Source organism: Pan paniscus, chromosome 15, assembly GCF_029289425.2.
Source record: "Pan paniscus chromosome 15, NHGRI_mPanPan1-v2.0_pri, whole genome shotgun sequence".
Classification (NCBI taxonomy): Eukaryota; Metazoa; Chordata; class Mammalia; order Primates; family Hominidae; genus Pan; species Pan paniscus.
The window spans coordinates 68,622,845-68,635,766 of NC_073264.2; the positions used below are offsets into that span (position 1 = coordinate 68,622,845).

Below are 12,922 nucleotides of genomic sequence, written 5' to 3' on the forward strand. Positions count from 1 at the left end.
CGGGGTCATTTTGGCAGCGTTCCCTTCCCTTCTGGAAAGTCCTCAGCCTCTAATTCAGGAGGGTCCGTGGTTTCCACTCCCAAGCCCTGGCTCCCCAGCTTCCACCCAGACTGTCACCCCCCTCCACCCTCCCGAGGTGGCCTCCTGGGTGCTCTCCGCCCGGAAGAAGAGGAGGTGTCAACCTACCGCTGCCCCTCGCTTCCCCCTGACACCCCTTTGTTTCAGGCAGGGAAAGTTGCCAACGCGCACCCCCTTCCCCAACACGCCCCCCTGTGCGCCCATCCCCCGCAGGGAATCCAAGCCCCGGGCGCACCATCTATCTAATCTGCGGCTGGATCTCGAACCGGGGCAGCAGCCTCGAAACCGAAAGCAAAGAGGAAGCGGGATCTGCTAGAGCCCCAGGTCCGGTCGCCCAGTCTTCCCCATCACCGTCCCCATCGCCCGCGCCCTCCGCGGTCGGAGCTGCCGGCCCCTCGCGGCCACCTCTCTGGGCGGCGGAAAGGCCTCTCTGCGGGCATAGGGGGCACCTACCGGTGCGGGGCCGGGGCCGTGGGTAGGGGCTGGGCAGAGCCGGCCGCCTGCCAGGCGCAGGTGCGGCCAGGAGCGCCGTCTCCAGGGCTGGCTCCCGCTCCTCCTCCCGCGCCGGGACTCGGGGCGCTCTCCTGCACCGCCTGCTCCCCGCCCCCAAGCCCGGCGCTCTGGCTCCCCCCGCGCCGAGTTGCGGGCCGTGCCTCCCCCACGCCGCCCGGCACTCCCGCGCCGCGCCTAGTCCCGCATTGTGTGTCAGCGTCCGCCGCGGCGGCGCGGGGTCCGGGGGGCTGCAGCCGCCGCTGCCCGGGAGGAAAGGAGCCCCCGGCGGCGGCGGCGGCGGCGGCGGCGGCACTCACCCATAGTACGGATGCGCTGCAAACTGCACATGCTCGCGTCTGACAGGCGCTCGCCCTGCCGCCCGGCTTAACTCCTTGCTCGCCCGCTCGCCGGCCCGGCCCGCTGTCCCCTCCGACCCCTCTGCCTCCCGCAGCCCGGGGTCGGCCCCGCCACGGGCGCCTAGGAGCACGCCCCCTGCCCGGGCCGCGGCGCAGGTGGCTGCGGTGCAGGGCTCTTCGGCCCTCCCTGTCCTAGCCAACCCGCCTGCATTTGAGTGTCTGTCAGGCCCGGAGCTTGTAGTTGTGGGGACCAGGCGTGCAACATCCACTGTGGGTACCATTGCAGGCCCGGGCTACCTGAGGGCCACAGACCACGTGGTGTGGCAGACCCACTATGTGCCAGCACTGTGGACCCTGCGGTCAGTTCATGGAAACAGCCATGTAAGGTCATTTGTTTATCCCCATTTCCAAGATGGAGAAACCGAGGCCTATGGAAGTTAAGGAATTTGCCTAAGGCAAGGCTTGAACTTCTAAGGCTCACGATTTGCTTTATACCATAAAGGTTACAGAGAATATGTTATTTCAGAAGTCAATCTAGATTCTTTTATTGGGAGGTGGAAAATAATGAATATCATCTGGAAACTCTGGAAATTCCACAATACCGAACGTAGGAAATCGGCAGCTGAGGGCCCTGACTTGAGACAGGCCCCTTGGACCGGTCCTGGGTCCTGCAGAAAGGCTGAGCAGGGAGTGGGAATGACAGCCAGCCCCCATTCGCACGCCAAGCCTAGGTCCTGGCACTGGGTGCCTCAACCAAGAGGAAAGGGCATTTTGAAAATTTATAACACCCTCTGGGGGTGTCCTTTTGTCACTAACCCATCCGGAGAGGGTACCCTTTCTAATTCTCTCGCAAACCCTATGCATGCCGAGGCCTGATCTGAGGGGTCTAATGGCTGCTTTTCAACCTAGCTGGAGGGGGGGAAATGAGGAGAGGGACAACAAGAGAGGCTGAAGCCCTTACCCCTTTTTGTAACATACCCCAGTGACAAACAGCTCTCAGAAGTCCAAGGCAGCACAGAATCTTCTAAGAAAAGGAACCTGTGGTTCATCCAGCTGCTCTTGCCCCATTCTGGGCAAGAAGCTGAGCTGCTTTCCTCCTGTCTGAACCTAATACCTAACCCTAATCTGATCCTGTGTCTTCCCCTAATTGTCTGATGGGGCCGTAGGTCTTCCATCAACCGCCTGTCCCTGGCCAGAATATTCAAAGATCAACAAAGGTGCCTCTCAAAGCTGGGAGTAGGAAATATGGACAAGGAATTTCTAAGCCCATCCCCATGTATATCATGTTCTTGGGCTGGTCAAGCCATTTTTCTCAGAAGGAAAGCAGTGGGTTCTGATGGGGGCAGAGGGAGTCATGTTGGGTTCCTCAAACTAGTACAGGAGGTAGACAGCCACGTGCTACCAGTGGCAGGAACTCTAGACTTCCCCCTGAGTTTGTTTCCTTTTCTGTAATTTGGAGATTTGCCTCATCATAAATATAGTATAATGACCCAAGGACATCATGCATATAATATTCTCAGCACACAGTAGGCTTTGGATAACACGAAAACTTGTTTTTTTGCTGGAGATAGGTCAGGGAGAAGGGAGAGAGTCAGGGCTACAGGCAGGCATGTGGGCTGTCCTAGTACACTGTCAGAGACGCAGGAGACAGTGTCTCAGGGACACGTTGGCAAGAAGCAGCTAGTCTAGCAGCAAGGCCTACCTGATGAAAAGGGCCATCCCCTGTGCCCCCTTGCCACGGAGGCATAGTACGCCTAATCTCCTTCTCTAGCTGTGGCCGGCGGCTGGCAGCTGGCTCTCCCCCAGGCTCTGGGAGGCAGCATTGCGCAGAGGAAAGCACAATGGGCTGGAAAGGCTTCGGAAGATCTGAATTCCTGGCACCTTATGCATGAGGCACGGTAGGCGCCGGGCTCAGTGCTCACAATATTTTTAGGGACCCGCAAAAATGTATGAATTTCTTTTAAACTCAGAGGCAAAAAATAAACATTGAGGTCAAAGAAAAATGTTTTAATATATAATATTAATATTTTCATCCTTTAGCAGAGAAGCTCTATTGTAGAAGCCAAGATATCAGTTAGAGAATCAGAAAGAAGGGTTAAGATCTAAGGTGCAAGGCATGGCATCATCCAGCCTCTACTTTCTCCAGCTCTCCGGTGAACTTAACTCCATGACCTGGGTTTTCCTCATTCCTTACATTAGGGATCATTTCTTCCCAAAAAAATTTAGATAGTAGTGCCTTATAATTGACATATTTTCTCTCTCTGGGTAGGACAGCTATTTTTATCCCCACTTTATAAATGAGGAAATTAAGGCTCAGAGAGGTTGTATGGTTTGGTCAAGGTTAGAGTGCTAGTAAAGGCAAAATGCAGTTCAAACTCAGGTCTTCTGGTACCCCTTGCAAGCTCCTTTCTATTTGCACCAAGAACATTTGACATAAGATCAGGGGTGCACAGGGTAGAGCAGTCTGCTGTAGAAATGGACTTTAAAATAACATCTGTAACAGTAAGGGGCCCCCCTGGATTTTCACCCAAAGAATGCTGAAACTTACATACAGAATTGTGGGAAGGGGTTGGGAGGGTGACCCTGGGTGCAGGAGGCACAGTAATCATGGTTCTAGTGATTCAAGTACAGGGTGAAGGTGAAGGGGCCTGGGACAAACCACCCCTGCTGCACTAACACACACCAAAGGATACCAGCCCCTGCTTTGCCTTCGTGTCTTGTCAAAGCAAGAGGAGCGGTGTGGTGGTATGGGCCAGGAACAGACAGGCTTTGCTCAAGCAAACTTGGTTTTGAGTTCAGACTCTCCATCCTAGTTGGATGTCTTAAGGAAGTTCATTTAACTTTTCTCAGCCTATTTTTCTCATCTGCAAAATGGAAATGGCAATAATACCCAAGCCCAGGGCAGTTGTAAGAGTAAGTAGGAGAATGCATATAAGGTGCTTAGCCTAGTGCCAGACACATAGTATAATACACAGGTAATAAGTGGCAGTAGCTCCACACTGTCATGTAAAGGCCCCGCCACGGTAGGCAGTAAATGGTAGTTCTCTTCACATCTCTCTTCCACCACCTGGCAAGGAAAAGAAGAATCTTTCAAGTATCTTTGTATCTCTAAAGTTCCTTGAACATGTTAGGTCCTTAGACATATATTCTGAAAGGCAAGAACTGTTCTGCCCTTCCCCCAAAGCAAACCAGCCATAAAGGGTTTGCTCTTGTCCCCCATAAGTAATTTTCTTGATGACTTTCAAAGGGAATCAGAAAGATTTCTTTATACTTGTTAGAGAGAATTGGTTCCCAGGGGCTGCCCTCTGACCACAAGTTAGGAGAGATGTGGCTCAAGAGGGTGATTCCAGTGGAGGAACTGACCTGCAGCCGGATCAGAAAGGGTCTAGGAGGGAGACGGAGCATGGAAATGGGAGATCAAGAGAAGATCACATGAAGTCTGTTGCAGATGCTATGATAAGAAAGCAAGAAGTGAGGTAGAAGCAGAAGAAGCATTGAAGTCGAAGCCAATCTTGAATCTGGAATTATTTGGATCAGCTTTACAGGAAAACAAGCTGGGTAGGAAAGAACTGGGGGATGGGACATATGGATATGGTCTTGGTGAGAAGAGGTCAAGGTAATATGCCAGCATTTGAAAATGGGGGAGTCTCTTTGCAACTGCCCCTTCTCAAAATAGGAAGGAAAGGGGCATAAAGAGGCTAAGGAGTGTAAACTCAGATCACGTAGGATTCTTTGACTGCAAGCAATGGAAACCAACTTTAGCTATCTTAAGTCTAAAAAAGAAATTTCATTGGAAAAGAATATGATCAGATGGCTCGCATATTTAAAGGGAATGCTGGCAAAACAAGCTCGAAAGGACTAGCATAGCACAAGGGCAGTTTTGGGAATCCAGGTAATGGGAAGTAATCGAGGGTCTCCTCGGGGCTGTCCTGCCAGAGCAACTAGACGCCAATCTTTTCATCACTTCTGCTCAAGCATAAAGAGTCAAATTTGCCTAAGTTGAGTCCTGCATTCACCTTCCCTCTTGGACAGGGAAGGGTCCACCCGGATACTCTGGTGTAAGCCCTACTAGGCACTGCACATCGTAATTAGAGGCAGTGAAAGAAATAAGGGACTGTTACTACAAGAAGGGAAAGGCTGCCAAGTACCCCCCAAACAGCGAAAGTCCAGGACAAGGGGAAGCAAGCAGCATAGGGAATTTTGTACCTGACTCAGTGGCCCTGTAAGTTTTTTTTTTTTTTTTTTTTACTTTTTTTTTGAGACAGGTTCTCGTTCTGTTGCCCAGCCTGGAGTGCAGTGGCATGATCATGGCTTACTGCAGCCTTGAACTCCTAGGCTCAAGCGATTCTCCTGCTTCAGCCTCCCATGTAGCTGGGACTACAGGCGTACGCCACCATACCTGGCTAATTCTTTTATTTTTTGTAGAGACTGGATCTCCCTGTGTTGCTCAGGCTCATTTTGAACTCCTAGCCTCAAGTGGTCCTCCCACCTCGGCCCCCCAAAGTGCTGGGATCGTAGGCGTGAGCCACCATGCCTGACCTAGACTTTATTTTTTAGAGTGGTTTTAGGTTCACAGCAAAATTGAGAAGAAAGTACAGAGATTTCCCATAGCTCCTGCCTCCACACATGCATAGACTTCCCATGATCAGAATCCCCCACCAGAGTCGTATATTTGTTACAATTGATGAAGCTGCTTTGACATATCATTATCACCCAAAGTCCATAGTTTACATTAGGGTTCACTCTTGGTGTTCTTTTTATGAGTTTGGATGAATGTATATTGACATGTATCCACCATTTAGTATCATATGGAATATTTTCACTGCCATAAATGTCCTCTGTGCTTTGCTAATTCATCTTTCCCTCCCCCCTTAACCCCTGGAAACCACTGTTCTTTTCTCCTGCTCTACAGTTTTGCCTTTTCCAGAATGTCATATAGGTGAAATCACACCATTTAAAGCCTTTTCAAACTAACTTCTTTCATTTAGTAATATACATTTAAGTTGCCTCCATGCCGTTTTATGGCTTGATAGCTTATTTCTTTTCAGCATTGAATAATATTCCATTGTCTGGATATACCACAGATTATTTACCCATCACCTACTGAAGGAAATCTTGGTTGCTTGCAAATTATGGCAATTAAGAATAAAGCTGCTATAAACTCCATGCAGGTTTTTATGTGGACATAAATTTCCAACTCCTTTGGGCGTACCACAGTTTATTTACCCATCACCTACTGAAGGAAATCTTGGTTGCTTGCAAGTTATGGCAATTAAGAATAAAGCTGCTATAAACTCCATGCAGGTTTTTGTGTGGACATAAATTTCCAACTCCTTTGGGCAAATACCAAGGAGCACAATTCCTGGATTGTGTGGTGAGAGTATGTTTAGCTTTATAAGAAATTTCCAAACTGTCTTCCAAAGCAGATGTAGCAATTTTGCATTCCCACAAGCAATGAATGGGAGTTCCTGTTGCTTCACATCCTCATCTTGTCAGTATTTCCACATTTGGGCCATTATAATTGGTGTATAGTGTGGTATCTCATCGTTGTTCTCTGTAAAGTTCTTGGCTATGAGAGAAAGTGAATGGAGAAACAGGTAAGCCTCAAGAAAGCAGCAAGAGGCTCTGAAAAGTACCAGGACAGGAAGATGTAGATTGTTGAATAATATCACTTCTTATGCTAGGGTTGGTATAGAGCTGGGTGACACATCATTATCACCCAAAGTCCATAATTTACATTTAGGTAACTTCATAAATTACATTACAAAGTCAGACTTCTGTACAGCTGTGAGCTATGCTCAGGAATGAGTGCATTGTGACAGGGGAAGCAAATGCAAAAGTTTACTAAGGATGCCCTTGAATATTTATAAAATGTCACAGAGGGATGGAAAGGGGTACCAGTGGAGGGAGAAGAGGCATTAGGCCCAGGAGAAATGATCAAGTCCTGTGGGTTTATCAGAAGATTTTGGTATCCATATGTCCATGTGGGAAAGGGGTAGGTAGGTACTTTCATAGAAGTCTTAAAGTGTCTTGCTACTTTGGGGATATTTAAAGGTCCTGTCCTCTCTTGTTTTTTCATCATCAAAAAGAAAATCCAGTGGATAAGGACTATGCAGTATTCATGAACACCTTGAGCCTGAAAATGAAGAACTCATGATTCTGTGATCACGTGAATTCATCCATAAAGCATTAAGACATTAATGGGTGTGCACTAAGACAGCCCTGAAAATTAGCACAGGCTGATAAGAAGAGCAGTAAATTAAGAGAGGAAAAGACCAAAGTTAAAAGAAATCAAAGTGAGAATAAGAACACACATTGAAACCACATCACCTCATACTTTTAAGTATGGGTTTAACTGTGATCGTAAGTCTTTTAGAGGACAGAGTTGACTATGAAAGTTGGGGATTAGGCCGGGCACGGTGGCTCATGTCTGTAATCCCAGCATTTTGGGAGGCTGAGGCGAGTGGATCACGAGGTCAAGAGTTCAAGATCAGCCTGACTAACATAGTGAAACTCATCTCTACTAAAAATACAAAAATTAGCCGGGCATGGTGGAGCGTGCCTGTTATCCCAGCTACTCGGAGGCTGAGGCAGGAGAATCGCTTGAACCCGGGAGGCGGAGGTTGCAGTGAGCTGAGATCGTGCCACTGCACTCCAGCCTGGGTGACAGAGTGAGACTCCGTCTCAAAACAAAACAAAAAAAGAAAAAAAGAAAAGAAAGTTGGGGATTGTGCGGGAGAGCCCCATTCCACACATATCCCCGTACCCGCTCCTCTCCCACTCTACTGCTCTCATTTCCGACTCAGCAGTCAGCCTAGATGCTGGGCAAATTTAAAAGAATTTCTGCCCTGGAGATTAAAATCCAGACTCCAAGCTGGTCACCTCTCCTCTGTGCTTCCCTTTGCCAGGATACAAGAAGCTTAGTCGTCTGAGGGGGGACAAAGGAGTATTGTTGAGGCGAGCCTGGTTATGAGAAGGCTTTGCAACTAAAAGCTCTTATGCTGCTATCTAAGCCACTCTGCCTTGGGGGACACTGTGTGCCTGTCCCAACTTCACTATATCAGTTCAAAGAGAAATTTCAGCCAGATACAGTGATTGCAGGAGGATATCTTGGGACTTGGCAACATTAATAGGTTAAGAATTTGTATCACAGCATTCTCATCCAAGTCACAGCTAGGTCCTGGGTTGGGGTAGAGTGGGAAACTCTTTCTTTTTGTAGATCTGAGTCAAAAGGTTTCTCCCATAGGAGCCGGCTGAGAGACAGCCAAGCCTGGGGCGGGTGGTGAGGCAGTGTGCCCACTGCCTTGCAGAGGGTGGGGCAGACCCCATCAATATTCTTTTTACTCTCCTTGTCCTGGACCTGCTAGAACCCTGCCACCTTCAGGAAAGGCTGCAGAAGCCCAAAGGGTTGATGATCCCAGAGACTCTATCTTGTCCGGGGAATTAGTTCAATTAGTCTCAGATGCCAATTAATTAACAAATGTGTATTGAGTGTCTTCTCTTGCCTAGTACTGTGCTGTTTTGAGAACTGGGCTCCTGACTTCATGAGGAGCCCAGGCTGGGCGCGGTGGCTCATGCTTGTAACCCCAGCACTTTGGGAGGCCAACGCAGGTGGATCATGAGGTCAGGAGTTCAAGACCAGCCTGGCCAACATGGTGAAACCCTGTCTGTACTAAAAATACAAAAATTAGCTGGGTGTGGTGGCAGAAGCCTGTAATCCCAGCTACTCGGGAGGCTAAGGCAGGGAGAATTGCTTGAATCCAGGAGGCTGAGGTTGCAGTGAGCCAAGATGGCACCACTGCATTCCACCTGGGTTACAGAGTAAGACTCCATCTCAAAAAGAAAAAGAAAAAAGAGGAGTCCAGTCCTCAAAACAGTACAGTGCTAGGGAAAAAAAGTCATTCAACTTGTTATTCAATTCAACAACCATTAATGTGCCATGCACTGTGCTAAGGATTATACAGGTAGGTTTATACAAGTAGCAAAGAATGAAACCTAGGCATTTGGAAGATGAGAGCAATACAAGATGGTCTATAACAAAGCATTACCCTGTGCTCCAAGTAATGGCTTTAGATTCTACACCTCCACGCAGAGGAAGATGTGCGATTATTTGTGTTCTACAATGGGGCTGTTTCTGTGGCCATGCTGTATCTCTACCATGTCTTATTTGTAGGTTAAACTCTGGCTTTGGCTCAAGATTGACCAGCATTTGTAAATACACACTTCTTTTTGTTAAAAGACTCTGCCTTTCTTTCTTGCCCACAGCTTAGGTCAAGGTCTGCTTTCTCTTAGGTCCCTCAGCAAAGAACAGACGTGGGAAGGGGAAATAATATCTTTGGAGGAATTTTTTTTTTCTTCATATCCATGGGCAGTAATGTCAGGTATAGAGCTGTGACCTCTCTAGGGAATACAGTAGAGGGATATGAGGACAGGGAGGGAAGAATAGTGACACAAAGAGGATTTCCAGTGACACAAAGAGGGTTTCCAGTGACACAAAGCAAGAACACAGAGGGGATGAATCCTTTGTTCTGGAACTGCATGTCTGTGTTCTGAGTGGATAGGCTAAGAAAGGAACTGGCTGCTCAGAGACGCATTTTGACCTTGTAAATGCCCTGTAGTTGTTTAATGGGAGATTAATACTCTCTCACAACCTTGGGCTTTTGATATTTATTTTTTTAATAAGTGAAATCTCATATGTTCCCCAAGTTCCTGGGCTCAATCTTCCGGCCTCAGCCTAGTGAGTAGCTGGGATTACAGATGCATGCCACAAAACCTGGCTCTGTTTTTACTGTTTACATCCAAATTCATGTTCTAGGAAGACACTGGGCCCACTGGACCCCAGTCCCTGTCGTAACTGCTAATTTTTCACCAGGCTGAATTGAGCTGGCTGGTGCCCAGAACTCTAAGAATGCCAAAGGTCAGGTCATGAGGGTCTCTGGTGCTACAATTAGGAGTATGGACAAACATGGGTGGCTGAGGAGGAGTGAGAAGGGGTAGACAAAGGAACACAGGCTTAGCACTTCCTCCTTGAAGTTATGCCACTCCCACCCAGAACCTCCTGCAGTCCGGCCAATGGACCACACCCAGCTAGCTTCATTTTCCTTCTTTCCTCAAATGGAGAAAATGGCTGAATACATCATTTCTTTTGAAGGTTGCGAGATGGGCTTGAATTAGAAGTAGGGACCCAACTTAACTCTGTCCCCAGACTTGTGTCTGCTCCTTCAAGTCTTGGACAACCGCCAAACCACAAGAACATACTGTATAATAGGAATCCAGTAATGCTGTTGTGGTCATAGTGTAATTGCTTTGAAGAGATAATAGGGATCCAGATAATATCAAAAGATGTGAGGCCCCTCTGATCTGAACAGTGATCCCCAACTCCCCCAGGTCCCCATTGCCATATCTCTCCCCAGTATCTTAATGAAGAGAAAGGAGGCAGAACTCAAAACGTTGGCATTAAACTTGAGGAATGGGTGGTTATGGGTGCACATTCTGGCTCTTGGACTGGCAGGTTGTGGCTTTATTGAGTTAGATGTCAACTTCTCTGAATCTCGGCTTTCTACTTACTCATGAGGATCAATACTTTTAAAACATTTTAATAGCTTTATTAGAAAAATGATTCATACTCCTTGTAAAATGCTTACATAATATAGAAAAGAACAAAGCAGAAACTAACAACATTATATCAAATTTCTCCACTCAAAGATAGTCACTGTTAATCTCTGGGAAAAAGAATTCTACCCATATTTATATACATAAATATACATATAGTTATATGTATACAGTTTTACATAAAACAAATCATATTCTACATGCTTTTCTAGACATTGCTTCACTTGACATTAAGTAATGAATATCTTTCCTTGTCAATAAATATAATTCTTCATCATACATTTTGATGGCTGCATAGTATTTCATTTTCTAGATGAATCATAATTTTAATACTTTACTTACTAGTCCTAATTGACGGACATTTCAATTGGATCCTTTTCCCCTCTTTTATTTTGCTGTTATTGCTGCTATAAATATTAGGGGCATCCCTCATTCTTCTCCTAACATAAATTGTGAGAAATAGTCACAATTGTAGCTCAAGAAAGGACGCAAGAATCACAACATGCCATGCCAGCGAAAGGAGATTTGGAGTGGGGAAAGTCCTAGTAACATTTTAGTGATTCTTCCCTCTATAAATGGCTTCCAATCTGATGTACATTACTGCATATGCAGTTTATTATGCTTGATGGGAAAATATATTTACAGAAAGTTACTTTGAGTATTCCAGGGGATTTATTTCAACATTAACAATTTTGCCTCCCAAAAGAACCATGATCTTCTCAGGAGTGTCTTTTGTTCCAGAGATCCTGGATTCACACAAGCATGATGCCCTGTGCCCAGGAAATTTCTACTTTCAAGATCAAACCATTCCAGAAGCCATCTGAGAGTTTCCCCAATGGCCAGTGAGGCAATGTGCAGTGTTTGGAAGAAACAGCAGCCCCGTGTCAGCCCCAGAGCAATGCCTACTGGCTTTCCATCCTAGGAATCTGCCTGCTCTGCTCCATCACCAACCTTATATATGAGACCTGTCTGTCAGCTCTACCTGATTCCTTTGTGTGGGTCCACTTTAGTAGTTCCTCTTCCGGACCTGGACTAGGAAATCCAGAACCTATAAATGCAGAATTCCTTTTTGGAAATGTGCACTCTCCATACCACCACTCTGAAAACCCCAGAGCTCACTTCTACATAAGCAAAGCTCCTAATACAATTGGGAGTCAGTCTAGTGCCAGCTCTGTATCCCATCACTTTATCTGTAGCAGAGCAAAAAGCATCCTTGACTTGCAGCTTGGACTTTGTGCAGAGGCATCTCTTCCTGTCCCCTGCCCGTGTAACATGGGTAGGTGAGATGCCTGCTTGGAATAAGTGCCAAGCTGACAGTCTTTGCATGCTGCTTTTGGTCTTGTGCTTTGCACAGTAGGAAAAGGTACGCATTGCTTGGTGCCAGGTGCGTGGAACTAAGAAAGGGGAGAATATTCTTTCCATCTTTTCCTAGTCTTTTATACATCTCAGTGTTCTAGCCCCCTTCCCTGAAACGATGCAAAATTGAACAGGATAAAAATATGCATAGTTTAAAGTCTCCACTTTAAGCACAGCTTAAATCCCCATTAATCACCACATTTGGAGGTGACTAAAGCATGCAGTGTCAGATCAGAAGGGAATGGATCTGGCCCTACACCTGACTGGGAGCCAGAATGCTGGGGCTCAGGGTCCTTGAAGAAAACAAACAAGCCATCCTGGCCACTAGATGGTGCTGAGAGATAGTCTCCAATGTGCTGGCAGTCGTGTCCAGGGCTTCCATACTGAGGGCAGGTTTGTCATCAGAACTCACCCCCTTTTACAAAGAGGAGAGGGCAAAGAGAGCTTCCAGTAGGGTATGAGCCCTGACACACCATCGAAAGCCCTGAGCACAACAAGGAGAAGTCCTGACCATCAAGGGAGATAATAGACCTATTGGTTCAGGCCAAGCCACTAGGGGCAGGGCAGAGAGAGCTGCAATGGCTAGGTCCGCTCATTCTATCCATGTGTTTCACTTATTTCCTTTTCTGTGAATCCCAGGGTACTTGTGCCTCACTCATTGCAACCTTTCAGCCTGGAAGGTGCCCCGCAGGGGAACCCACACATCCCTGAGCAGAGGCAAGCCCTGAGTGGCTAAAGGCGTGGTCTTTAGAGTCAGGCAGGGCAGGGTTTGTGTCCTGGCTTGGCCACTTGCTTGCTATCTGAGCTTAGCCATGTCACTTGGTCTTCGTGAGCCTCAGTCTATGCATCTATAAAATGGAGATAAAAATAGCTTCAGCTCCAGAGAATTGTGAGAATTAAGATGATTCCTCTGTTTCAGCTCGGGAGCCGGAGTTTGCAGTGAGCCGATATCGCACCATTGCACTCCAGCCTGGGTAACAAGAGTGAAACTCCATCTCAAAAAAAAAGATGATTCCTCCTAAAATGTT

At 47.2% G+C, this 12,922-nt stretch overlaps 1 protein-coding gene across 2 annotated transcripts in view; it reads right to left on the minus strand.

The window, feature by feature from the left end:
* Positions 1-1,008, minus strand: part of TMEM229B (transmembrane protein 229B) — a 45,347-nt gene extending 44,339 nt beyond the window's left edge. The window contains exon 1 of one of the 2 annotated variants that reach the window (XM_034937156.2): positions 888-1,008. The gene's annotated coding sequence lies outside the window, so the exon portion shown is untranslated. The other variant, XM_003824070.5, reaches the window with a different exon arrangement.
* Between the last annotated feature and the right edge of the window lie 11,914 nt (positions 1,009-12,922).